Source organism: Bos indicus x Bos taurus, chromosome 22 (genome assembly GCF_003369695.1).
Source record: "Bos indicus x Bos taurus breed Angus x Brahman F1 hybrid chromosome 22, Bos_hybrid_MaternalHap_v2.0, whole genome shotgun sequence".
Lineage (NCBI taxonomy): Eukaryota > Metazoa > Chordata > Mammalia > Artiodactyla > Bovidae > Bos > Bos indicus x Bos taurus.
In genome coordinates this window covers 1533782-1560053 of record NC_040097.1, presented here as the reverse complement: position 1 = coordinate 1560053, position 26272 = coordinate 1533782, and the positions used below count along the sequence as shown (strand labels likewise).

The following is a 26272-nucleotide window of genomic DNA, read 5'->3' as shown; positions in this document are numbered from 1 at the left end:
CAACACGGTTGACCTCCATGTATATCCGCTCTTTGTTCATTTCACAAATGACAGTCATGATATTATCTTTTCTTGAAAATCGTCTTTAACAATGCCCATCACCTAGGGACTTCCCTTGGTCCAGTGGATAAGACTCCAAGCTTCCACTGCAAGGGGCACAGGTTCAATCCCTGGTCAGAGAACTAAGATTTCCCACAAGCCACACGATCAAAAACAAACAACAAAAAAACCCCAATATCCACCCCAAACAAGGCTACTCTGATGCCTGTCTCTGAAGAGTAATTCTGTTAAAGTACTAACTGCGGTCGTTCTTTGGTTGCTAAGCCATATCTCACTCTCTGCGAGCCCATGAACTGTAGCACGCCAGGTCTCCCTGCTCTTCACCATCTCCTGAAGTTCGCTCAGACTCATGTCCATGGAGTTGGTGATGCCATCCATCCATCTCATCCTCTGTCCTCCCCTTCTCCTCCCGCCTCCAATCTTTCCCAGCATCAGGGTCTTTTCCAATGAGTTGGCTCTTTGCATCAGGTGGACAAAGTACTGGAGCTTCAGCTTCAGCATCAGTCCTTCTAATGAATATTCAGGGTTGATTTCCTTTGGGATTGACTGGTTTGATCTCCTTGCTGTCCAAGGGACTCTCAAGAGTCTTCTCCAGCACGAAAATTCAAACGCATCAGTTCTTCAGCACTCAGCCTTCTTTATGGTCCAACTCTCACATCCATACATGACTACTGGAAAAACCATAGCTTTGACTATATGGACCTTTGTTGGCAAAGTCAGGTCTCTACTTTTTAATATGCTATCCAGATTTGTCATATCTTTCCTTCCAAGGAATAAGCATCTTTTATTTCCTGATTGTAATCACCGTGTGCAGTGATATTAAGAGCCCCAAAAAAGAAAATTTGTCACTGTTTCCACTTTCTTGCCTTCTATTTGCCATGAAGTGATGGGACTCGATGCCATGGTCTTAGTATTTTGAATGCTGAGTTTCCCGCCAGGCTTTTGCTCTCATCAAGAGGCTCTTTAGTTCCTCTTCACTTTCTGCTACTCACATGGTTATCTGCGTATCTGAGGTTGATATTGCTCCTGGTAGTGTTGATTCACCATGTGAAATACCCAGCCTGGCATTTCAATCACGTGATCACTCTGCAAGGGTGACAATACACAGCCTTGACATATCTCTTTTTCAACTTGGAACCAGACCATTGTTTCATGTCCGGTTCTAACAGTTGCTTCTTGACCCACATAGAGGAGTCTCAGGAAACAGGTAAGGTGGTCTGGTATTCCCATCTCTTTAAGAATTTTCCCCAGTTTGTTGTAATCGGCACAGAGGCTTTACTGTAGGCTTTCTCTATGAGCCAACGAATATTTGCAATTTGGTCTCTGGTTCCTCTGCCTTTCCTAAATCCTGCTTGTACATCTGGAAGTTCCTGGTTCACCTACTGCTGTAGCCTAGCTTACAGGATTTTGAGCACTACCTTGCTAGCGTGTGAAACGAGTGCAACTGTACAACAGTCTGAACATTCTTCAGCACTGTCATCTTTGGGATTGGAATGAAAACAGACACTTTCCAGTTCCATGCCCACTGCTGAGTTTTCCTGATTTGTAACACTTTTATATTGAGTGCAACACTTTAACAGCATCATCTTTAAGGATTTTAAACAGTTCAGCTGGAGTTTCATTATCTCCACTGACTTTGTTGGTAGTGATGCTTACTAAGGCCTACTTGACTTTACGCTCCAGGATGTCTGGCTCTAGGTGAGTGACCACACCGTTGCAGTTATCCCAGTCACGAGGTTTTTTGTAGAGCTGCTTCTGTGTATCTTGCCGCCTCTTCTTTATCTCTTCTACTTCCGTCAGGTGCACACCGTCTCTGTCCTTTACCGCGCTTAGTCTTCCATGGAAAGTCCCCTTGATAGCTACAATCTTCCTGAAGAGGGATCTAGCCTTTCCTAGTCTGTTGCCGTCCTCTACTTCTCTACACTGTTCAGTGAAGAAGGCGCTCCTTGCTATTCTCTGGAACTTTGCACTCAGTTAAGTATGTACCAGTTAGGACTCTCCAGAGAGACAGAACCATGGATCCAAGGATGAAGGAACAGAAGCTAATTCTCCTGCTGGCACCGTGTAAGAGCCTATGTTTTTGCCAGTTAAAGTGAGATTTCAAATGTGTTGTTAAAAATAAACTTGACATACATGAGATTCACGTTTCTGTAAGGATGTATAAGATCATGGAATGCACACGTGAAATGTAGCATTTAGACTAGTGAGGAGGTTCTCACAAGATTATGGAGGCTGAGATGCCCCGCGATCAGCAGTCTGAAGGCCTGGGAACCAGGCAAGCTGGGTGTCAGATCTCAGCTGAGCGGGGGTGGTGGGGGCGGGGGGGGCTGGGCTGGGAAAACCTCCCACCGGGAGAATTCTACCCCCGGCGAGCCTCCCGGGCCTTGACGAGAGCAGCGTGCCCTGCTCAGCCCTCATGCCCAGCTGTGCGCCTCTGGAAGCAAGCATTAGCTACCCCTGGGGCCCTGCCGGCCAGTGACACACAGAATCACCAGCACACCAGGCAGGTGTGAAAGCCCCACAGAGCTCAGGGCTCGGGCACGTGTTCAGCTCCTCTGACTGAGGAAGTTCGAAGCGTCCAAACACTCTGCCTCCATTACAAAGGCTACTATCTGAAGGTTATTACTCAAGTTTACTTTACAGGGCTTCAAAAGCAGTGTGTGCGAGATCTGGCAAAACACAGATCCACCTGCCTCACAAGATCACTGACGGCCAGCTTGCTTCAGGTAACATTTAGGAAAATCACTGCTAAACACTAACTCAGGGTGGAAACGTGCCAGTAGCCCACTAGAAAGGAGAAGAACCGAACGTCCCATCACCAGGTCAGGTGTGGGTGCTTCTCCGCAGATCCACACAGCGCTGCCAGGCACACGCCCCTGCAGACCACGGTCCTTCTCCTCAGTCAGGACAGCTGCTCAAGAGCAGAGCTCGCAGCTTCCCCAGCCGGCGCTGTGACCACCAGGGATGGAAACACGAAATCACATCTCGAGGTCAGAGACCTGCCAGCTGAGATGCCGTCTGGCTCTTATTTGTGAGAAAGACCGTGTCTGAAGCGAGGACACTCATCTCAGTGTGCGCATCTGTAAGAGCCTCACCCGTGGAGCAGCCATCATGACTGTTTCCAGGACCTTTCCGCCAGGGCCAGCAGGAACCCTGTGCGGATAATGTATGCAGCAGCCCCTCCTCGCCTGCCCCCGGCCCTGGCTTCTGTCTTGGAATCGGCCTCCTCCAAACAGCGCTCGTGCACAGGGTCCTGCAATATCTGTCCTCTCCTATCTGGCTTATCTCACTCGGCATGTTTTCAAGGCCTGTCCACCTTGCAGCCCACACTGGAACTTCATTCCTTTACATGGTGAATAGTACACCCCTGTATCTAGATACTGTCTTTCGCTTATCTATTTCACCAACGGACGGGCACACAGGGTCTTTCTACCCACTGACTGCTGTGAATAATTCTGCCATAAACCATAATGTATGAGTATCTGCTGGAGATCCTGATTTCAAATCTGGTGGGTAGATGCACCTAAGTGCCAGGACATACGGTAATTTTCTGTAATCTGTGCACTGCTCTCCATACAACTCCAGCATTTTACATTCCTACTAGCAATATTCGAGGGTCCCAATTTCTGTAATTCTCACCAACACTTTTTTTTTTTTTTTTAAATAAAGAGCCAGGCTTCCGTTGTGGCTCAGTGGTAAAAAATCCACCTGCCAATGCAAGAGACACAGGTTTGATCCCTGGTCCAGGAAGATCCCACGTGCTTTGGAGCAACTAGGCCCACGCGCCACACCTCCTGAGCCTGCACTTTAGAGCATGCAAACCGCAACTACCGCAGCTCGAGCGCCCTAGAGCCCGGGCTCTGCAACAGGAGAAGCACTGCGGTAAGCCCACACGGGCAACCAGAGAGGACCCCGCTCGCCAGAGCTGGAGGAGCCCTTGTTCGCCACAACTAGAGACGGCCTGAGCAGCAAAGAAGACCCAGCACGGCCATAAATAAATAAGTCATGAAGTTACTTCGGGCAGGGGAAAACAAGAGCCACCACAGCCCACATGAAGCGCATGTCACCGTCCTGAGTGCCCGACAGCTAGTTGTGCTGGGCGTTTATTGTTTGTGTCGATCAGCCGTTTCCACGTCTTTTTCGGAGAAATGTCTACTCTGATCCTGAACCATCTAAAATCAAATTGCTTGTTTGCTGTTGAGCTGTTCAAACTGTAAATATGTATTCTGAATGTTAGGCTTATCAGATGTACAATTTGTAAGTATCTTCCCCATTCTGTAGGTTGTCTTTTTACTCCCCTAACACTGTGCTTGGAAACACAAAAGATCTAATTTTGATGAAGCCGAGTTTATGTGTTTCCTCTGCTGCTGCAGGTGCCCTTGGTATCTCAGCCACATCACCAAGTCCAGCACCAGGGATCTCGCCCTGTTTACTTCTCAGAGTCTCGCAGCTCTAAGTCTTTTTTTTTTTGCAGCGCTGAGCAGCATGTGGGATCTTGGTTCCCTGACCGGGGATCAAGTCTCCCGCAGTGGAAGCGTAGAGTCTTAAACCACTGGGCCACCAAGGAAGTCCCTCACTTCTTTACTTTTACCTCTTAAGATTGAGATCTTTGGGACTGAAATACAAGACACGACACCATAAAACTCCCAGGAGAAAATGCAGACAAAACATTCTCTGACTAAGTCATTCCGATGCTTTCTTACCTTAGGTCAGTCTCCCACAGCAATAGAAATAAAAACTGAAATAAACAAATGGCAACTATTCAAACTTACAAGCTTTTGCACAGAAAAGGAAAACATAAACAAAGGGAAAAATCTACAGAATGGGAGAAAATATTTGCAAACGATATGACTGACAAGGGTCTAACTTCCAAAATATACGAACAGCTCACACAACTCAGTAACAGCAACAAAACACGACAAACGACCACAGAGCAACCAAGCGCACGCACCGTAACCAGAGTGCGCGCCTCGCAATGAAAAGGCCCGGCATGACGAAGTGAACACCCCCAGGCCACAAATAAGATCTGACACAGCCGAATAAACTTAAAAAAAAAAAATGGGTAAAAGACCTAAACAGACATTTCTCCAAAGAAATACAGGTAGCCAACAGGCACATAAAAATATGCTCAATATCCCTAATGTTTCAAGAAATGCAATTCAAAACTACAATGAGGTACTGCCTCACACTGGTCAGAATGGCCATCATTAAAAAGTCTGCAAATAATAAATGCTGGAGAGGGTGTGGAGAAAAGGGAGCCCTCCTACACGCTTGGTAGGAATTTATCAACAAGCTGGTGCAGCCACTAGGAAAGTTCCTCAAAAACTAAAACTAGAGTTGTCATATGATCCAGAAGTCCCACTCCTGGGCAGATACCCAGACAGACTCTAATTCAGAAAGACACACGCAGCCCAGGGCCCACAGCAGCACCGTCCCAGCAGTCAGGATCTGGAAACACTCAGACGTCCAGTGGCGGACGAATGGACAGAGCAGCCGCGGCGCACATGCGCAATGGAGCACGACAGCAGCGCAGGAAACAGCGCCACCGTGCGCAGCGACGGGGGGCGACACCGAGCGAACTGCCAGGACACACCCACTTCCACTCACACGGGAAACCCAAAACAGGACACCCACAAACCCGGTTATGAAACACACTCACGGACAGAGAAAACAGAGGTGTCTCTGTGGTTACCACGAGGAAGGAAGGTGGGGGGTGGACTGGGAGGTTAGGATGAGCAGAGGCAAACCGTTACCCACGGGACGGGCGACACGGCCGACCGTGCAGCACAGGCAGCGATCCACTCAACACCCTACGGTAAACCGCGGAAGAGAACAGGAAAAAGAATAGTGTACAACGGAGTCACCTGCTCCACAGCAGAAGTCAGAACAACGTGGCAATCAACTATTCTTCAGTGAAAAGAAGCTTTAGGTCTCGAGCTTAATTTTGTGTGTGACGACAGGCCCAGGTCCACATCCTCCTGCAGGCAGACATTTTCCCGGCAGCGTCAGTCACAGAAGGCACTGCTTTCACCACTGAACGCACTTGGCATCTTTGCCAAAGGTCAGTTCACCTTGAATGTGAAGAGTACTGTCTGGGCTTACCAGTCTGTTCTGCTGGTTTACACGCGTATCGTATTCCAGTATCACACTGTTCTAATTACCACAGAGATTTGCAGTTTCAAAATCTCAAAGTGTGAGACCTCCAACTTACGAGTTTTCAAAATTATTTGACTACTGAGGGTCCCGTGGCTTTCAGGACAGGTTTTTCTATTTCTGCAAAAAAAAAAAAAAGTCATTGGGAATTTTGACAAGGACTGCCTTGAATCTGTAGACGGTTTCCCAACAATATTAATTTTTCTAATCCATAAATGAGATGTCTTTCCAGTTACTTACATCTTTAACTCCTCTCAGCCACATTTATAGTTTTTCATTTAGAAGTCTTTTTCATTTACCAAGTTAAAATATATTCCTAGGTATTTTATTCCTTTTGATGCTACTGTACATGGAACTGTTTCCTTAATTTCTTTTTCAGATTGTATCCTGAAATTTGTTGAATTAGTTTATTAGCTTTAAGAGATTTTAGTTCTTTAATTTCGGGGTATGAACTCTGTATAAGGTACTCCACACGTAAGATCACATATCTCTTTCCTGTCCAGTCTGGATGTCTTTTCTTTTTCTTGCTGAACTGCTCTGGCTGGAACTTTCAGGACTGTTTTGGAGAGAAGTGGTAAAGTGGGCATCCGTGCCTTGTTCCTGATCTTAGAAGACAAAGTGTGTCCTTCGCCACTGTACATGATGCTCACCGTGGGTGTGCCACATACGACCTTCATTATGTGGAAATAATTGCTCCTGTTTCCAGTATTTCTAGTGTTTTCATCCTGAAAGGGTGCTGTCTTCTGCATCAGCTGAGATGATGTTTTCCCCCTTTCATTCTGTTAATGTGGTGTATTAATGATCGCTATTTGGTTGTGGAACCAACCTAACATTCCAAGGAAGAAATCCAACCAAGGAATAAATCCCACTTGGTCATGGTACATAAATCCTTTTACTAGACTGCCGAATTAAACTTTTACAGGTATTCTGTGAAGGACCTCTGCACCACTGGTCACGAGAGACACTGCCTGACGCTCTCCTTTGTTGCAGTGTTTGTCTGACTTCAGTATGAGAGCAACGCTGCCTCATTGGTGGCTCAGATGCTAAAGAACCTGCCTGTAATGCAGGAGACCTGGATTCAATTTCTGGGTCAGGAAGATCCCCTGGAGAAGACAATAGCTACCCACTCCAGTATCCTCGCCTAGAAAATCCCATGGGCAGAGCAGTCTGAAGGGCAACAGTCCACGGGGTCACAAAGAGCTGGACATGACTGAGTCACTAACGCTTTCACTTCACTGTCAGTACTGGCCTCACTGAATGAGTTAAGAATTGTTTTCCCCTCGGAATTACAGAGTCTGGGACGAACATGTACACAGGGCTATATTTACAACGGATAACCAACAAGGATCTACTGCAGAGCACAGGGAACTCCGCTCAGTGTCATATGGCAGCCTGGATGGGAGTGGAGTTTGGGGGAGAAGGGATACGTGCATCTGTGTGGCTGGGGCCCTTCGCCGCTCACCTGAAACTATCTCAACATTGTTAACAGGCTGTACCCCAATACAAAACGAAGTTACAACAAAAAGAAGCAACGCTCTCCCCTCTTCAGTATCTGGGAAGAATTTGCGAACTGGTGTTAGTTCTTCACCTGTGAGAACTCACCAGTGAAGCCATTAGACCCAGGGCGCCTGTGTGTCTGGAAGCTTTCGGTAATGGATTCCATCTCCTAGCCTGACAACAGCGCGACCCCTATTCTCTATTTGGTTTGGCAGTTTGTGTATTTCTATGAATGTGTCACCCAGGCTGTGCAGTTCATTCTCGTACAAGTGTTCCTAGTCAGAATCTTTATTCATATGAACCTTTAAAAAATTCTCAGTTAATCTAAAGGGTTTTCTGCTCTAACCTGGATTATTTCCTTCCCTTTTAAGCTTCGGGTTTACACTGTTCTTCTAGTTCCTCAGGACGTGCAGTTAGGTTGTTGATTTGAGGTCTTTTTAACGTCAGCATGCATGGCTGTAATCTCCCCTCAGTACTTCTGTGCTGGGCCCTGTACGTTTTACTATTTGTGTTTGCAGGGTCATTGTTCCCAGACCAGGGACTGAACCTAGGCTCCCAGCAGCAAAAGCGCTGAGTCCTAACCGCTGCCAGTGAGGTCCCCATCCCTAAACGTTTTAAGATCTCTCTTGCGATGCTTCTTTGGCCCAGTGGCTCTCTGAGAATGTGTTGTTTACCATCCATGGTATCTGTGGCTTTTCTAGGTTTCCTCTCGTTACTGACTTCTAACTTTCTCTCATTGTGGTCCGAGAGGTACTTTGGGGACTTCCCTGGCGATCGGTGGTTAAGACCTTGCTTTCCAGCACAGGGGGTGCACGTTCCACCCCTGGTTGGGGAGCGAATATCCCACATGCCTCAAGGCCGAGAAATCAAACATAAAACAGAAACAATAACCGTAACAAATTCAATAAAGACTTCAAAAATGGTCGACACCACAAGAAGAAAGAAAGGTACTTTGTATGACAACCTACTTTTTAAAACCTTCCGAGACTTACTACGGCTCAACGTGTATCCTATCGTGGAGAACGAGCGTGTCCACTTGAGCAGAACGCGTGTCCTGGTGGCGGGGGGCAGAGACCCGTGCCTGCTGCACGCGGCCCGTCTACTGAGTCGTTCACGTCGTCCTCTCTCGTGTCTGCTGTCGGGGTCCATCCCCTGTCAGTGTTATTGTCAAACTTCTCTCCCTTCAGCCCCGTTCATTTGTGCCTCATGTACTTTGATGGCTGTGGAACGGTGTGTAAGCGTTTATCACTGCTTTACCTTCCTGTTCTGTCTTGTAAGCTTTCTTTGACTTGAAGCCTACTTCACCTCAGATGAGTACAGCTGCCATCTCTCCTGGTTACTATTTGCGTGAGTCCTTTCCACATCCTTTCACATTGATCACTTCTCTGTCTTTGGCTCCAAAGTCAGTGTCTTGTGGAGAGCAAGTAAACGGCTCCTTTTTCTACCCAAACTGCCAATCTGTCTTTTGACTGGCGGGTTCCGTGCATTTAGTTAAAGGGATCACCGACAGGGAAGTGCTCGTTTCAGCCCTCTTCCTGTTTGTTTTTCAGATGCCTCATTGCTTCTTTATCCCTCGTTTCCTGCATGGCCATCTTCTTTTGTTATTGATTCTTTATACAAAACACTTTTAATTCCCTTCTCATTTCCTTTTGAGTATATCCCATGGCCAGCTTTTTCCTTGCAGCCATGGAATTACATTTCACATCCTAAAGCTGCAGCAGTTTAACGGGCCAATTTACACCAGCTTAACTTCAGTAACATACAAAACTGTTTCCATACAACTCAGAGCCCACGCCCTCTCACTCACAGATGTCACCACATCACATCTCTGTGCATCGCATCCTCCCAGAAGATGAACAACTGGGTTAGTGCCTGAAATCGAGTGGAAACAATAAGGTGAGCTGCAACAGCACCAGCTTTTCTGACCGTCCGGGCGTCTCCTTTCAGCAGACCTGTACTTCTTCACGGGCTCTGGTCACTGTCCAGCACCCTCCAACCTGGAGGAAGCGCCTCAGTGCAGGCAGGTCTGTGGTGAGGAACGCGCTCGGCTCTGGCTTCTCCAGAAAGCTCTGTTTCTCTCCCAGTTCTGAAGGCCAGTGTTGCCCGTGACAGTTTCCTGGTTGACAGCTTCCCCCTCTAGATTTTGAACACAGCAACACAGCTTCCAAGGTTTCTTACGAGAAATTGACCAATAATCTTTGATTTTCAGCTCACTGTTTTTCTCAAAATACTTTTCATTTCATTAGTACCCTAAGAATACTTAGCTTTGTTAACAGGGTCCGCACTCTCAGTGTAGCAGCTGGCACAAGCAGGGCACCTCAGACACTGCAGGTTTGGTTCCGACCACTGCCGAACAGTGAGGCTGCACGAAACCGAGCCACATGTACTTTCTGCTGCGTGCAAGTCACGTTTACACTGTACTCTCGTCTGTTAAGTGTGCGATAGTGTTATGTCTAAGAAAATGTACGTGCCTTTATTTCAAAATCAGATCAGATCAGTGGCTCAGTCGTGTCCGACTCTGCGACCCCATGAATCGCAGCACGCCAGGCCTCCCTGTCCATCACCAACTCCCGGAGTTCACTCAGACTCACGTCCATCGAGGCAGTGATGCCATCCAGCCATCTCATCCTCTGTCGTCCCCTTCTCCACCTGCCCCCAATCCCTCCCAGCATCAGGGTCTTTTCCAATGAGTCAACTCTTCGCATGAGGTGGCCAAAGTACTGGAGTTTCAGCTTTAGCATCATTCCTTCCAAAGAAATCCCAGGGCTGATCTCCTTCAGAATGCACTGGTTGGATCTCCTTGCAGTCCAAGGGACTCTCAAGAGTCTTCTCCAACACCACAGTTCAAAAGCATCAATTCTTCAGCGCTCAGCCTTCTTCACAGTCCAACTCTCACATCCATACATGACCACAGGAAGAACCATAGCCTTGACTAGACGAACCTTTGTTGGCAAAGCAATGTCTCTGCTTTTGAATATGCTGTCTAGGTTGGTCATAACTTTCTTTCCAAGGAGTAAGCGTCTTTTAATTTCATGGCTGCAGTCACCATCTGCAGTGATTTTGGAGCCCAGAAAAATAAACTCTGACACTGTTTCCACTGTTTCCCCATCTATTTCCCATGAAGTGATGGGACCGGATGCCATGATCTTCATTTTCTGAATGTTGAGCTTTAAGCCAACTTTTTCACTCTCCACTTCCACTTTCATCAAGAGGCTTTTTATAGTTCCTCTTCACTTTCTGCCATAAGGGTGGGGTCATCTGCATATCTGAGGTTATTGATATTTCTCCCGGCAATCTTGATTCCAGCTTGTGCTTCTTCCAGCCCAGCGTTTCTCATGATGTACTCTGCATATAAGTTAAATAAAGAGAGTGACAATGTACAGCCTTGACGTACTCCTTTTCCTATTTGGAACCAGTTTGTTGTTCCATGTCCAGTTCTAACTGTTGCTTCCTGACCTGCATACAAATTTCTCAAGAAGCAGATCAGGTGGTCTGGTATTCCCATCTCTTTTAGAATTTTCCACAGTTTATTGTGATTCACACAAATACTTCATTACTACAATTACCAAGCACCCCCGAGCCTTCAGGGAGTTGTAATGTTTCTGCAACAGTAACATCAAAGATCACTGATCACAGATCACCATAACAAATACAACAATTAAGTTTGAAATATTTTGAGAATTAGCAAAATGTGAGAGACCTGACCTGAGCAAATGCTGTGGGAAAAAAATGGTACTGGCAGACTGGCTGCACAGGATTGCCACAAACCTACAGTCTGAAAAACCGCACTACTTGCTGGGTGCAATAAAGCAGCGCGTTAAAATGAGGTAGGCAGCTAGCACTGTCAGCGCAGCTATGAACAGCAAGCACAGCGGGCAGGTGACCACGGCGCAGGGCCTCACTGAGGCCTCCCTGCTGACAGGAGGCTCCTGTGGACTATTCCAAGCTCCTCGAGATCACTGGCCCATGTAGCTTCACCAAGGTGACACTGACCGGCTGGCCATCAAGGACATTAAGGAACAGCAGCAGAGCTCCTCCACCTCCAAGGCACTTTTCCATGAAGGCCATGGCATGAAGGTTTGGGGGATTTAAAAATTATTATATTCATTTATTTTGGCACACGGGTTTAGTTGCTCTGTGGCATGTGGGATTTTCCCGGATCAGGGATCAAACCCAAGTCCCCTACACTGGCAGGCAGATTCTTCCCCACGGAGCCACCAGGGAAGCTCTCCTCTATTTTTCACTAAAGTGCAGCTGACGCACCACTCGCGCGTCTCTGCTGCCCGGCGCGGAGCTTCAGTCACACACACGCACATTCTTCTCATGCTCCTCTACCCGACAGCCCATCACAGGATGCTGAAGACAGCTCTGTGCGGCACAGAGGACGCTGTTCCCTTACCCGCCCTCTGGACGGCAGCCTGAGTCTGCCCCCAAAGCCCACGGCTCCCTGCCTCCGGCGACCACAAATCTGCAAGTCTGTTTATCTTTCGCAGTTTCCGCTGTCCTGCTCTGATGACACCGTCTCCTCCGTCCTGGGAGCCTCAGGCCTGAGCTGGGCCGCAGCTGCCTCTGGTCGCCCTCGTCAGTCCAAGCTGGCCCGGGAGGGTCTAACCCACTCACACTCAGGCCATGCTCAATCCTCTCCAGGCTCCTCTGCCCTCACGTGGAGTCGTTTCGGCTTGCTGGCTCACTCTCCTGCCTGCTCACACGGCTCCTAACCCCTCTGTAAGCTTCCCCTTTCGGCTACTGTGCGTTTCCGTCTCAGAACTGTCTGCTTCTCTAGAATTACTGTTTCTGGGATACCCTCATTTTGTTCAGACACCTATCCCCAATTTCCTTTACTTCTTTGCCCGCACTCTCCTTTGGCTCCTCGAGCACATTAACGTGCTTTGACTAGTATCCTCATGTCACCACCTCCTCTGCGAGGGTTTCCGTCAAACTCATTTTTCCTGTGAATGGCCACACATTGCTGGTTCTCTGTCAGTTCAGTTCAGTCGCTCAGACGTGTCCAACTCTTTCTGACCCCATGGACTGCAGCGTGCCAGGCCTCCCTGTCCATCGCCAACTCCCGGAGCTTATTCAAACTCAAGTCCATCAAGTCAGTGATACCATCCAACCATCTCATCCTCTGTTATCCCCTTCTCCCGCCTTCAATCTTTCCCAGCATCAGGGTCTCTTCCAAGGAGCTGGTTTTTCCCATCAGGTGGCCAAAGTATTGGAGTTTCAGCTTCAGCGTCAGTCCTCCCAATGAATATTCAGGACTGATTTTCTTTAGGATGGACTGGTTGGATCTCCTTGCATTTCTTCCTGCGGTTCTCTGTATGGGCCATAATTTTCTGTTGTTGAGAGTTTCACGGTGGTGTTCTAGAGATCTCCCTCCCTCCCTCCGGGGCTGCTGCCTGCTGGGAGCTCAGCACTGGCCTGGTAGAGGGGCTGTGCTCAGGTTTCCCGACCCGTCACTTTGCATAGCGTCACTGTGGTCCACAGTCTTTAAACACCTTGATCAAACTCACCCAAGCCCTCGAATCACTGCTAATTCAGCAGAAAATGCCAGGTACATGCATATCCTTCCAGCATAAGGTATGACGTGGTTTCTGGTGTTGGTAAACCATCGGGATGAGTCATCTTCCCTTCAGTGTAGCTCCTTCTGTAAAACTCTTGTAACCACAGGAAAAGATGAAGGCAAAGATCCGCTCCTCTAACGGCACAGACTCCAACATCACAATCACGGCTCCTGGCTTTACGCTGTCCAGAACACTGGAGGTGGACCTAGCGTTAAGAGGCGCGTGGCACAGAGTCTGCCTCTTGAGTCTTTATTCCAGGACAACTTTCTAGGGCCCGAGACTGCAGCTGAAATCAATACTTCCAACTCTGCATTCTAACCCCACCCACATCAGGAACCTGAGTATTTGCTACAAGATTCCGCTTGTTTTGTCCTAAACATCTTTCTGGAAATACACATAAGAAAACACAACAAACAGTCTCTACAGGGTAAGCATTTCTCCTACCAGAAGCTTTTTCTGCAGCAGTTACTTTGTATCAGTGAGTAACCCACAGGCTACAATGTTTGAAAAACTAATGCGGTAACAGTCAGCAGATCCCATCCAACAAGTCCTTCCTCCAGTAACAACAGCCAAATGGCATCAACAACTGACCATCGGTCACCCGGGTGTGACGTGAGCACCACCAAGCAGCAGGGGAAGTGAGAGCTCCTGTCCCCAGAGGCAGGGATGGCCAGGCCCGTGGCACGCCGGCAACGCCCAGCACCGCCTCTTCCTCCTCTGCTCCGGAGCAGTGAGCCCGCTTCCTCTCGCAACTGCTGCCGGGCCCTCCCCCCTCCCCAAAGCAAGTCAAACAGGCTTCGCTGCTTTCAGAGCTTCGACCTGACCACCTGACCGGGCTGGGTCGCATCACACCCCCGCTGTTCCAGCTGCAGAGCCTTTCCACCACAGGGACCGCCGCCTACTTCAACGTGGAGATACGGATCGGCTGTGGTGACCAACTGTGGCTAGGGCGAAAACGAGACCACCACAAAACCGCTTTCAGCCCCATCACGGCACTTCTACCTGGGCTCTCAAACGACCACGCAGCTGAAAAGCGCAGCCCCCCAACCCGCCCCACGCTGCCTGCGCACTGCACTCAGCCCCAGCTCGCCAGACTGCCCTCTTCCAGGCTGACCACCACCTCACACTCAGTGAGGTCCAGAACCCAGGTAGCCTGCTTCCAGGCTCGACCACGACGCCACGCAGGGAGGGTCTCAGGTTCCCTTCTCTCCTCCCCTCCAAGACACAGACTCAAAACACATAAATATGCCAGGCAGAGTCACAGGGACCATTAATGAACATTCTAAAATGTAGTTAGGTTTATTTCTAAGGGTACAAATTCAGCTCTCACTCTGTTGAGCGGTGCCTACAAACTGTCCTTTTAGTAGTGAAAACTAAGCCATCAGGGGGTTCACCATGGTCTCCAGGTGGAGAGACTGAGGGACACACACTTGTTTCCAGGGCTTCCTCTGGGCCAATACAGGACACCCTCTGGGACTCCTGGGCACCGCCCCAGCACGGCCACACCTTTGCCAGACCTGACTGCACCCCGCCCCAAAGGACCCCTCGCCAGGCCTCTCCACTGGGCTAATGAGGGCACCAGGCTTCCCCCTTCCCCCTCCCTAAGGACTGCGGGCACCTGCGAGGCTGGAGAGCAGGCAGGAGTTCACGTGCACAGACTTGTCAACAAGCGAGAGAAAGAGGGAAGAACCGGTTGACTAGTACACTTTTTCCTGTCCAAAAGGTAACTTTTTGCCAACTCAGACTGCTAACATTTCCTTAAAAGTCATAAAAATAAAGACTGGCCCAATGGTCTACTCTTTATCTGTGAAAATTAATTCATAAAAAGCAGCATTTTTTTTAATGCACTAAGATCCTACATGCCACCCCTGGACAAACAATAAATGAATAAAACATTCTAGAAATCCACCCGGAGAGCAGATTATGAGGTAACTGTGTCTGCTCAAACGCTGCAGGAGCCCAGAGGTGGCAGAACGGGGACATGAAGAGCATCACGGACACATGTGAGCCCGGCTGCCTGCCTCCCAGGCCATCTCGCGGCGACGGGGACACACACTGGGACGGAGCCTCGCGCACGGGGGCTCAGAGCCAGGGGTTCTCCTGTCTGCACAGCAGGCACGCGACACAGGGGTCGGGCCTTCCCTCCCTCCACCAGGCCATCTGGGGAAAGGGCATCCCCTCAACCTGAGGAAAGACTGTCAGACAAACTGATCAAGGACACAGGACAAGCGGCAGGAGGAGCACCGCTTTATCAGAAGCAGACGCGTCTCTGAGCACAGCTTCAACAGAGCTCTATGAAGATGGGGAGCTACGAGCTTATCAAAAGGCATCACGAAGCAGAGAAGCCAGCAAGACAGTGGCAACGTCCTGGAGACAAAGACTGGAACAGAGCGTCTAGAAAAGACACGTGGGGGGAGCTAGTGTGTGCGATGAAAAATGTTTAGCTGGTGAAGAAAGGATGACAATGAGGTGAAATGCTGGAGCAAGCATGCATGTGCAAAGAACTGTCTGACATCACATCACACAGAACCTTCAACGTGCTCCGTACCAGGGAAAAAACCAGCGCAGGAAAGGAGAAGGCCAAAGCACAACACAGAACCCAGAATATGAAACACAGTAACAGGCCAGACTACTTAAACTTTCTCCAACCAGGCCATCCTAAGGAGAGCAGTCCTGGGTGCTCATTGGAAGGACTGATGCCAGAGCTGAAGCTCCAGTACTGTGGCCACCCCATGCAAAGAGTTGACTCATTGGAAAAGACTCTGATGCCGGGAGGGATTGGGGGCAGGAGGAGTAGGGGACGACAGACGATGAGATGGCTGGATGGCATCACTGACTCGATGGACGTGAGTTTGAGTGAACTCCAGGAGATGGTGATGGACTGGGAGGCCTGGCATGCTGCGATTCACGGGGTCGCAAGGAGTCGGACACAACTGAGCAACTGAACTGAACTGAACACTACAAAGACGCAGCATCAACCAAACCAAGCCAAGAGAAACAAGCCAGGAACACTGTAACATAAAAAACGGACCATATTCTTCCTATACAAAAAATATTCTTAAAAGCTATTATATAAAAAACATTCTTGCTATATATTAAAAAAAAAAATCCTCACCTGGGCTTTCAAGAACAAAAGCCAAATAACAAAAGAAAAATAGCTAATCCCCTTTTTACAAAATTTAATCCATTAACCAACGAAACGTAGATGTTAAACAACGAGGCACCTTTAAAATTTTCCCCAGTAGTTACACTGGCAACCACTAAGAAAAGTGACGCCTATATAAATAGAACCTTGCAACTACAAACAGCTAAGTACACAACCTTCCTTGGGGCAGGATAACAACAAGTACCAAATTCTAAGGATGTACAATCATGGGATCTTAGGGACATGATCACGGAAGCGGACAGAGACTAAACGATTCTGTTACGGAGAAGAGGCGGAAGTAACCGAGATGCCCACCGCGGATGGTTACACTCGGTGTGGGCAGTGTGGCACGGTCGGCAGAGCGCACCCACAAGGGAAGGTGCTGTGTGCATGGGGGGAGGCTTTCACAAGCAGCCGCAGAGTGTGTGTGCTGAGCGAGCCCTTCTGGAGGAGAGGTGTACGTCTGGAAGCACGAGCACCCAGTAACCCAGAAGGGGGACAGAGAACCCTCCCCAAGACTCCTATGCTGCGTCTGTCATTTAGAAACAAACCATTTAGGAAGACCTCCCCACCCAGCAGGACGGGAACGAACAGGGCTCCACAGGGGCCCCGGCTTTTCAAATGGCTGGAAGGGTCTTTTGCACTTCAGCAATTTCATCCTGCAAAAGCCACCGCAGGAGGGCAGGAGCCCGAGAGGCAAACTGCAACCGAGCCTGTGCACAGTCGGGGCCCCGTCCGCGGGAGACACGCGCCAGGACTCCAGTGAGTGCCTGAAACCACGGAGAAGCCGGAGCCCACGCACAGCGGGCCCTTCCTGTGCCTCCAGTCTGTGATCACCTCTAAGGTAGGCACAGGATGCTACTAACAACAGACTGTACTGAACGCAAGGGAGTGCGGTCTCTCTCAAGACATCTGGCCGCACCGAGGCCCCCGCCTCCTCGTGTGAGGTGAGAGGTTAGCTGCCTGCCTGATGCAGGGAAGGGAGGCGGGCGACGCGGGCCCTGTGCTCCGACCACACTCGGACCCTACAGCAGGAGGACCGCCACGCAGTGAGCTGGGCAGGCCTGGACGTCTGAGACCCAGGTGGGGAGGGGCAGGACGGCATGAAGCTCCACCACACCGCTCACAACAGCACGCACTGTCAAATGACCAACGGTAACTTCTGGAAGCGTCCGTCTAGGACTTTTGGACCGTAGCTGACCGAAGGTAACTGAAACAGCAAAAAGCGAAACTGGGAATAAAGCGGGGATGCTGAATTCTCATTTTGCAGCCGTGGAAACTTAAGCTCAGCAACTCTCTTCAGAGCCATCCTGTGGCCCTGCTTAAGGAAGCCTCTAAGATGCCCTTGGCTTCCAGTCCACTGGTTCCAGGCAAGCTGAGGGATTCACAGGCATGTGCTACTTTTCAGCCAGGGAGCACCAGGCAGGGCACGGGTTGGGGGGATGGGGGTGGGGGCATGGGGTGGTGGGGAGTGTGTATCAAAAGCCACTTGGGGAATGTATTTTAGTTCGTTCTTTCCTGTGGCTACCTTCTGGGGGAAACCACAGATCCACCTAGGATCTGGAGCTCCCGGCAGCCTAGTGTTAGGATCCAGGCTTTCCCTGCTGGGGCCCGCGGTCAATCCCTGGTCAGGGAACTCAGGTCCCGCAAGCTGCACGGCGCTCCCCTCCCGAAAGGCTTACTGGTTTAAACAAGCAGTCTAGGGTCTCCATTAAGAGCCTCTGAGAGCAGGTGCAGCACCCACAAAACCGGTGAAAGACACGTCTAAGACCCACTCGAGGACTCAGTGAGAGGTGAGACCAAGGGGGACGCAGCCAGTAAAGCTTAAGAAGCGAGGCCGCTGGAGCCGGGCGAGGCGGGAGGCGCACGTGAGCGTGGAAAAGGGACGCAGCGGGGCCTGGACCCAAGGCAGCAAGAGCAAAGCGCACTCAGGGCAGGCAGTTTCAGCAGGCCGGACGCGGTCGGCACCGGGACACAGCCGGCAAGCTGCTGGAGACCGCCGTGCGGGGCCAGGACCACAGGGGCCCGCGACAAGGACGGGGTGGGCCCTGAATGCGCAGGGGCCCGCGACAAGGACAGGGTAGGCCCTGAATGCGCCGACAGCAGGGGGGACCCGGGCCCACCACTGCCTCCCCACCAATGCTGTGCTCAGCGCACTGCCAGACACCCGCGCGGGCTCAGCCCTCCCGCCGGACGGGACAGAGGGACTGCGAGTGAGGGTGCCAGGTGCCCCAGGGCCAGCGGGCCGGGCCGGGCTGGGAGCCCGCACACCAGGCACCTCGCCGAAGTCAGCGGGCTGCCCTCCCCCACGGCCGAGCACAGCCCAGCCTCCTGCTACTGGCGCCCTGACGTGCTCCAGCCAGCCACAAGCGACGGCCGGGACCCTCCGGCAGCGCCCCCACAGCGGCGGGAGGCTGACGCAGACCCCCGGGAGAGCCACACCAAGCACCCGCCCCTGCAGAAAGCGAACGCCAGATAGTCTGCGGCAACTCGGGGATGGTGTGTTACCACCGAATAAGTAACAGCCGGTCCAGTCAGACACGGCATGACATTCACTACCCGGAAATTTACATTTCAGAAGAAAAGACCTGTCAAAGCATCCCTCTTTCCAACACACTTTTAAATAAACACACCTTTTCACTAAAATTCAGAGGCTCTGCTTCCATAGGAGGCGCTCTCGGCTCAGTACTGTTGGGGTTAAAGACATGTGTGCCGACCTGTAACACGCAGTGCTGGCCTGTGATACTGAGTATGTTCTTTGAGGCGGATCTCTCCTCTGGAAACAGACGCTGACAACTCAGATGCTGCTTCAAGGTGAGCGCTGAGCTCTCTAAAATGTAAAGAGACCGTGTACATACAGACACACACACACTTTCTTCCAAGGCATCACATTCACGTGGAGCCACTTTTCACAGCGAGTCAAGCTCCCTGGAAAGCAATTTTTGTCGCAAGGACTTTGCAGCCCCAATCAATAGACTCTTTTAAGGGACGCTCCCACTGTTCTCAAGCAGGTGCCAAACCAAGAGCTAAGAGTCCTCATTAAGAAGCCAGAATGACAGTGCCCTTTTTTTTTTTCCCTTTTTGGTAAGGCAGACTGGAAAACAAGAGAAAGCTACACACACTATTTTTCAATACTCTGAACATCTGACATCAGCTTTAGATTATCTCAGGCATTTACCTGATAAAACAGCACCCATTCACTATTCAGAAGAGCCCACATGGCAAGCTGGCTGAAGAAGACCAAACCACCTGCTCTCTGTCTCCGGTCAGTCCCCCCAAGCCAGCCCCGGATTTCCCGTGCTGCAGGTGTGTCTGAGGGAGTGCGCCCCTGAAGGTTGATGCGTGCCCTCTGTATCTCAGGCCCAGCCCCACTCATCTCTCCGTGTGTCTTCAGGTAAACTGCACCATCAAAGGCACTCCTCGTGGGTGACTGACACCACCCTCCCTACCCACCAGGGCTGTGCGGGTCAGGGGAAAGATCTATGACCCAGCCTAGCACTTCAACACCACCCTTCACCGTGCACGGGGCTCATCCACTCCCCACCCGGATGGCCACTCCCAAGTCCCAAGGCCACAGCCCCTCACCTGCCCCATGCCCCCCACTCCCTCTAGTGCCCTCCAGCGGCTCTCCCAGATCCCCCTGCAAGGCACTCTCCTGACGTCTCGGCAGCACCCTCTGACCCAGCCCCTGGCCTCTTCTAACGATCCTGGGACTGGCATCTGTCTCGTTTCTACAACGACTCGGAAACCTCCAGCGCTTTTCATCTGATCGTCCCCGCAGCTGCCAGCCGTGCTTTGCTGTAGTACACAATAAAACTGCGGCGAATGAACGCGCAACCTATCATTCAAGAAGGCTATCCATATTTATCACTGGCCCAGAAGCAAATCTTACATGCTACAAATAGCAACCCAGCGTGCAAAGTTAGAACTGGAGAAATATCATCAAGCTATTGAGCAGTATTTCAAGGCTCATCCTGGAGCCGGGACTCACCTCTGCCCTCAAGGTGAGTGTGGGGGAGGGGCGGGGCAGCACTACCCCAGCGATCCCAGGTCTACAGCCACCACTCAGCTCCAAGGCTGCTGGTCAAACACCAGCCACCATCTAAAGGCTCAGTCAGAACACGCAATGCAGGCCAATTCGGAGCATACATATGAGGGAATCCAGTGTTTCAAGGACACAAGTGTCCGGCCAAAGAAGAACTCTCATCTGGCTACCTTTACACCCTATAGCTGGCGCTCTGAGGCAGCTCCACCTCCAGGAGTGAGTCAGACGATAACTGCAGGAGCCCCCACCGGCCAGCACGAAGGGCCACCTGCTCCCCTGCTGAAGCCACTCTGCTCTTCTATCCCCGGTGGACTCAAGAAGCATTCACAAGAGGCAGTCTCAAATTCTGATGCGTTTTGTTTCGAAAACAACCTCCCCACCCGCTTGAGGACTGCTCACACTACTACTGGACGGGGGTGCAACGCCAGTACCCCAGGGGCAAAACGAAGGTAAGTCAGCAAAGACGCGGAGTATCTGGAGCCCTGACGCACGGCTGGCGGGTGCAGAAGCGGCAGGACGGTGGGAACCTAGCGGGGCCACCACAGCGCCGCACACACGGTTACGGCTGAACTGTGCCCCCCACACTCCAGTCCCAACCCCGTCACCTCAAAACGTCAAACCGTGACCGCAGCTGGAGACAGCCCTCACAGGGGGAGGGAGATTAGACAAGGTCCCGCAGGCCCCAGTGGATCTAACTGGGGTCCTGAGAAGAGGGGGCTAGGACGCAGACCCCTGCAGAGGAAAGACAGGGTGAGCAGACAGGGGGAAGACGGTCCCCACAAGCCAAGGAAGGGGCCCCCGAGGAAACCAACTCTGCCAGCACCTCAAACTTGGCCTTCCAGGCTCCGAAATTAAGAGACAACAAATCTGTTGTTCTGGTACATTGGCCTAGCAATCTACAGATACACGGGCTAGAACCCAGCCTTTCCACTCCTCAGGGCTGACATAACGGACATGTGCACACAGATCCATCAGCAGATGGACCCGGCACTATTCACACGGAGGTTTGCTGGCCACTCCTCTCACCATGGAGATTGTTTGGCCAGTCCTCTTGCCAGGGATGGAACCCGGGCCGCCTGCAGCAGCAGTGTGGGGTCTTAGCCACTGGAGCGCCAGGGGGCTTCCAGGACAGCACTACTTCTAACAGCCACGCACTACAAGCCACCCAGATGCCCACCAGCAAGTTAACAAAAACATCACGGTGCATCACGTGAAGAAGCACTAGGGAGCAATAAGAACGGTGTCGCGACTGCACCCACCAGAAAATTCCACCGGCGACACCAACTCAGAGGGACAGAGACAAAAGGGCACGGGACTGACGCAGGGACACAGCCGGAGCCTAAGCGCGGTGTTTACACAGGAAAGAAAACCGGCAGGCACGGGTGATGACGCCCGCAAGCAGGCACAAGTGGCCTTCCGAGCTCATGGGAACTCTCCCAGTTTCTCACTCACTTGCACGTGCTTCATATGTCCCACTGCAAATTCAGGGTTTAGTAAAACACAGAAATGACAACTGCAGCACCTTACTATCCACTGTCACCACAGCAGGTCAACCTCACCACCGAACTGGACTCACCAGGTTCTTCCCTTGCTGCCATTACACAGTCAGAACGCACAGCTTGTCTCCTGACCCCCAGCTCCCCTCCCACCTGTCAGAGGAGCCAACGGACACCCACAGTGACCTTCTCACACTATCTCTTTAAAACTCCATCTCATTAAAGGAAGGCATTGAAACACGCATTCATAAAAACAACATTACCAACCAACACTCTGGTCTTCCTCTGGATAGCGAATTACACTTTTCTTCTTTTTCACTTCTGTATTTTCCTAGCTTTTTTTTTTTAAAGAAGTGACTAGTTTAATAATTAGCAAAAAAAAAATGTCACTTTAAATAAAAAACAGGGTTTCCCTGGTGGCTCAGATGGTAAAGACTCTGCCTGCAATGCAGGAGACCCGGGTTTGATCCCTGGGTCCTGAAGATCCCCTGGAAAAGGGCATGGCAACCCACTCCAGTATTCTTACCTGAAAATCCCATGGTCAGAAAAGGCTGGCAGATTACAATCCAAGGGGTTGCCAAGAGTCAGACACGACTGGGCAACAAGCACTTTTCAGTGGAGGAAGGACAACGTTTTTATAAAGACTCAAAAGTTGAGAGCTTCAGAGCAATCGTGAATAATCCAAAAGCCAAACTGGAGTGTCAGAGCTTCAGTATGTTCCGAGAGACCCCGGCCAGCACTCAAGTGGCCGGCCTCCTGAGCCTGCAGGACAGCTGTGAGACCTAGCCGAAAGCGGTAGAACCATAAGCACTCCCCAAATACTAATGAAGTAACACTGCAAGACGAGTATCGTGTAGCAAAGTTTCTACAAAAGTGCTCCTGAGCAAGCATCCACAGCAAGGCACAGGTCAGGGGGTTTTATCGAGTCTCTTAACCTGCGGGCTGCCAGGGCAACCCTGAGCTATTTCTGGGGCCCCCGGACCAGTAAGTGTCCAGAGAACTGTCGGCAGCCTGACTGAAAGCCACATGTAAAGGGCACCGATTTCCCCGAAGTTCTGTGCTGTTACGATCGGGTTTTTAAAAGGTTAATTCATAGTAGCTTTGTTGTGTACTCGCAAACAACTCAAATGGAAATCAATTTTAAAAAATTAAAATTGCCTACGAGAATGGGAAACCAATGGTGTCCGCAGGGTAATGTTCCAAAGACTCCCTAGCGGAGCTGGGTCAGGCCAGGAAGGCCGGTAGCAAGCAGCAAGCCGCTCACACCTGACAGGGCGGGGAGACCAGGGAAGGTGGCTCGTGGCACCTGGCGGCAGGTTCGCATGCCAGCCTTACCAGGCCCCCAGTTCCCTCTCACAGACCGTCTCAGAGCTGCTCTGCCGGACAGCGAGCAGTCCAGCGAAGCCAGGAAATGGACAAGGGACTCAGATTGCTCTCCTCAGCAGTGATGACATCACCAAAACAGAGCAGCCAGGCGAGGCCTGCGATCCCCTGCATAAGTGCTGCATCTCCAGGCAGGAGAACTCGGCCAGGACTGCGTGTCACCCCTGGAACCAACTGCCGAGCTCGCTTCCTCCCCCACAGAGGCATTCTGTAGCTATTCTTAAATTTGTTTTTGAAATCGCAGCCTGGAGTGCTGAGACTGAAACCAGTGGGCGGCGGCACTGAAGAGCCTGCTCTGAGTTCCCCGCTGCATCCCTTTCACCTTTGACTCTCAGGTCACACTGACCACAGCCACCATTAAGAAGCTTTAAAACGTGAATGCAAACTGTTTTTGTATTTAATGCCGTACACAAGAAGCAAAAACCACAAAACAGAGGGAAGAGACGAGAGCCAGTAACTGAAGACATCAACACCGCAACAAACTGCAGACAGCACAGAGTCCCGAGACGGCGTCCTGGACGCGTGTCTGATCACACACAGGAGCGGATGCTGGCACACAGCAGCGACCCTACAGGGGAGACTCGAGGCGACAGAGAGCCAGGCGCTGCAGAGTGGGGTGGGCAGCAGGGAGCTCATTTCCAGATGCCATTGGCGCAGGGGAACCCCTAACTGGGCCTGGCTCAGGACACCTCCTGACTGCCCCAGAACACCCTGCCGGTACAGCTCCCAGTCCAGTAACTGGTCCAGTTCTCCTCAGTCCTATGTGAACTACTAGGCGGAGAACCAGACAACTCCAGACAGGAGTCATGACAAACATGTAGGTCCAATTTCAGAGAAACAGTTCGTAAAACGGTAGTCCCACGTGTGGGATCTGGGTTTGCTACACCCTCTCGTAGAAGCACCAACGCCGAATCAAAGGGCAAGTACACACTCAGTGCAGGTCCCGTTGGAAATTTATTAACAGCTAATCAAACAGCCAAACCCCCCCCCCCCCTTTTTTGCTTTCTTTGGTGGTAGAGTAAGGAACTGCATTCAAAGCCACACTTTACTATAAAGCAATGGTCTTTGATTATGGGGTTTGATGGGGGGCGGGGGGGTGGTGGCTTAGACTTGTTTGGCATCAAAAAATATTTTTGCCTCAGGAGATTGCTTACAATTACCTGGAAAAATGTACCAATAAAGCTATTTTTAGAGTGTCCTCTACATTCCACTCCCCCCTTCTACTTGTTTACTCATGCAATCCTACAGCAAATGTAAAACTCCCCTGTGAACCAAGCAGAGACAGAGGGCTGGTGGAGATGGGGTGGCGGGAGTTACCAAGGGTGACCCTGGCACATTAAACCTGTGCTGGCATCCTAAGCAGCCACCTCAGCCCCACAAGAGCATCTCTGCTCAGAGAGCCCCCAACAGCTAAGACTTGTCCTGGAAGGTTCTGGCGACACAAACTCCATGTGGAGTGAACAACAAATGCCCCAGAGCAAAAGAACAAGTTTAGAGCTGAAAGTTACTCTTCAAAAAACACGATCAGTTAGAAACTGTGATATTATCTTCTACACACCCTCTTCAAAAGCAAAACAAACCAAATGCTGCTGTGAAAATTAACAAAGCCTTCAAGTTAGGGCAGAACACCATGCTGTCTGCATTACCACAGATGCACTTGCTGAGATGAAAATAACTCTCCCTTATGAAAAATCTCAGCATCTACAGCACCACCATGCCAGTCCACAAGAGAATTCCTGGCCATGATCTCTCACCAGTTTTAAAGTCCTTGAGGACAGGAACCAGACCTCTCTCCCTGAGTCAATACTCAGCCATGCCTGATACTCAGTAGATACTGAAAACATGTGATGAATGGATGAAAAGCCACTCGTCACCAGTACTCTGCTCCAAACACAAACAATATTTATAGCTACCACGCAGATTACTCACTTCAATATATCAGACCAGGTAACAAAAAAAAAAAGAAAAAAAGAAATCAGACTACAACAAGGCAGGAGGCACCAACTTCTCAGCCTGGCCAGGACCTTCAGGAGAAGCACTCAGGACTCACTTCCCAGCTCTTAGGACTCAAAACTGAACAAACTCTCCCAAGTCTGAAGAGAGAAGCACACTAACAGGAGACTTTATTAATCCATGGATGAGAAGTCATGCGAGGAATCAGCTGCTTCAGTCACAAGGAAGAGACAAGAGCCTCTTCTTTTGGAATCTAAAGAGAAGATACAGTATTTCCAACAGTAAAGAACCAACTGGCCGGACACCCACGCACTAAGGCTTCAGAAAGGTCCACACGCAAGACTGCCAGCCCAATTCACTTGACAAGAAACCAAGGTGACAAAAATTTTCAAACCTCAACCAACAACTCTACTAGAATTTTAGAGTTCCCAATGGACTGGCGCGACACTACCAAAAAAAAAAAAAGCGTTCTAACTCACAACTGAAAACGGAATGTTGTGGTTTTAAGGCAGAACTAATGCTACCAGAGGTTTCCAACGTCACATCACCAGAAAGAAAAGACGCGGAGAGAGGCAGATACCCGGTGGCAAGAGACAGATCACAAGCTTCAGGGACCCGCACTCCGATCTCCGCTCCGCGACCTTGGGCCAGTGATTTAACCCCTCCGATCTTCGACTTCGCTACGTACAAGTGGATACAGCAATGTACTTGAGAAGCTGTGCTAAGAATCAAATATAACAACCGGTGCAGAGGTCTCGCCACGCCGCCCGACAGACAGTAAGCACCCCAGTGGCCGCTGTCTTTATTCTCAATCGTCCAGTTTCGCGAACCATTCCTCGCCGGGAAGCCCGAGCTGAATGCACAGGCGGGCCCCGTAGCGGTCCAGACCTAACACGGCGCAGCACCCGGCAGCGGTTCGTCCCCAGCAAGTTTGCAAACTTCTTCCAGGCTTCCCCACGACCCGTTTAAGAGAAAA

General features: G+C 50.6%; 1 protein-coding gene across 1 annotated transcript in view; it reads right to left on the bottom strand.

Annotated features, from left to right (window-relative positions):
• RAB7A (RAB7A, member RAS oncogene family) overlaps nt 1-26272 on the bottom strand; it is a 45950-nt gene that overhangs the window by 19046 nt on the left and 632 nt on the right. The window lies entirely within an intron of this gene.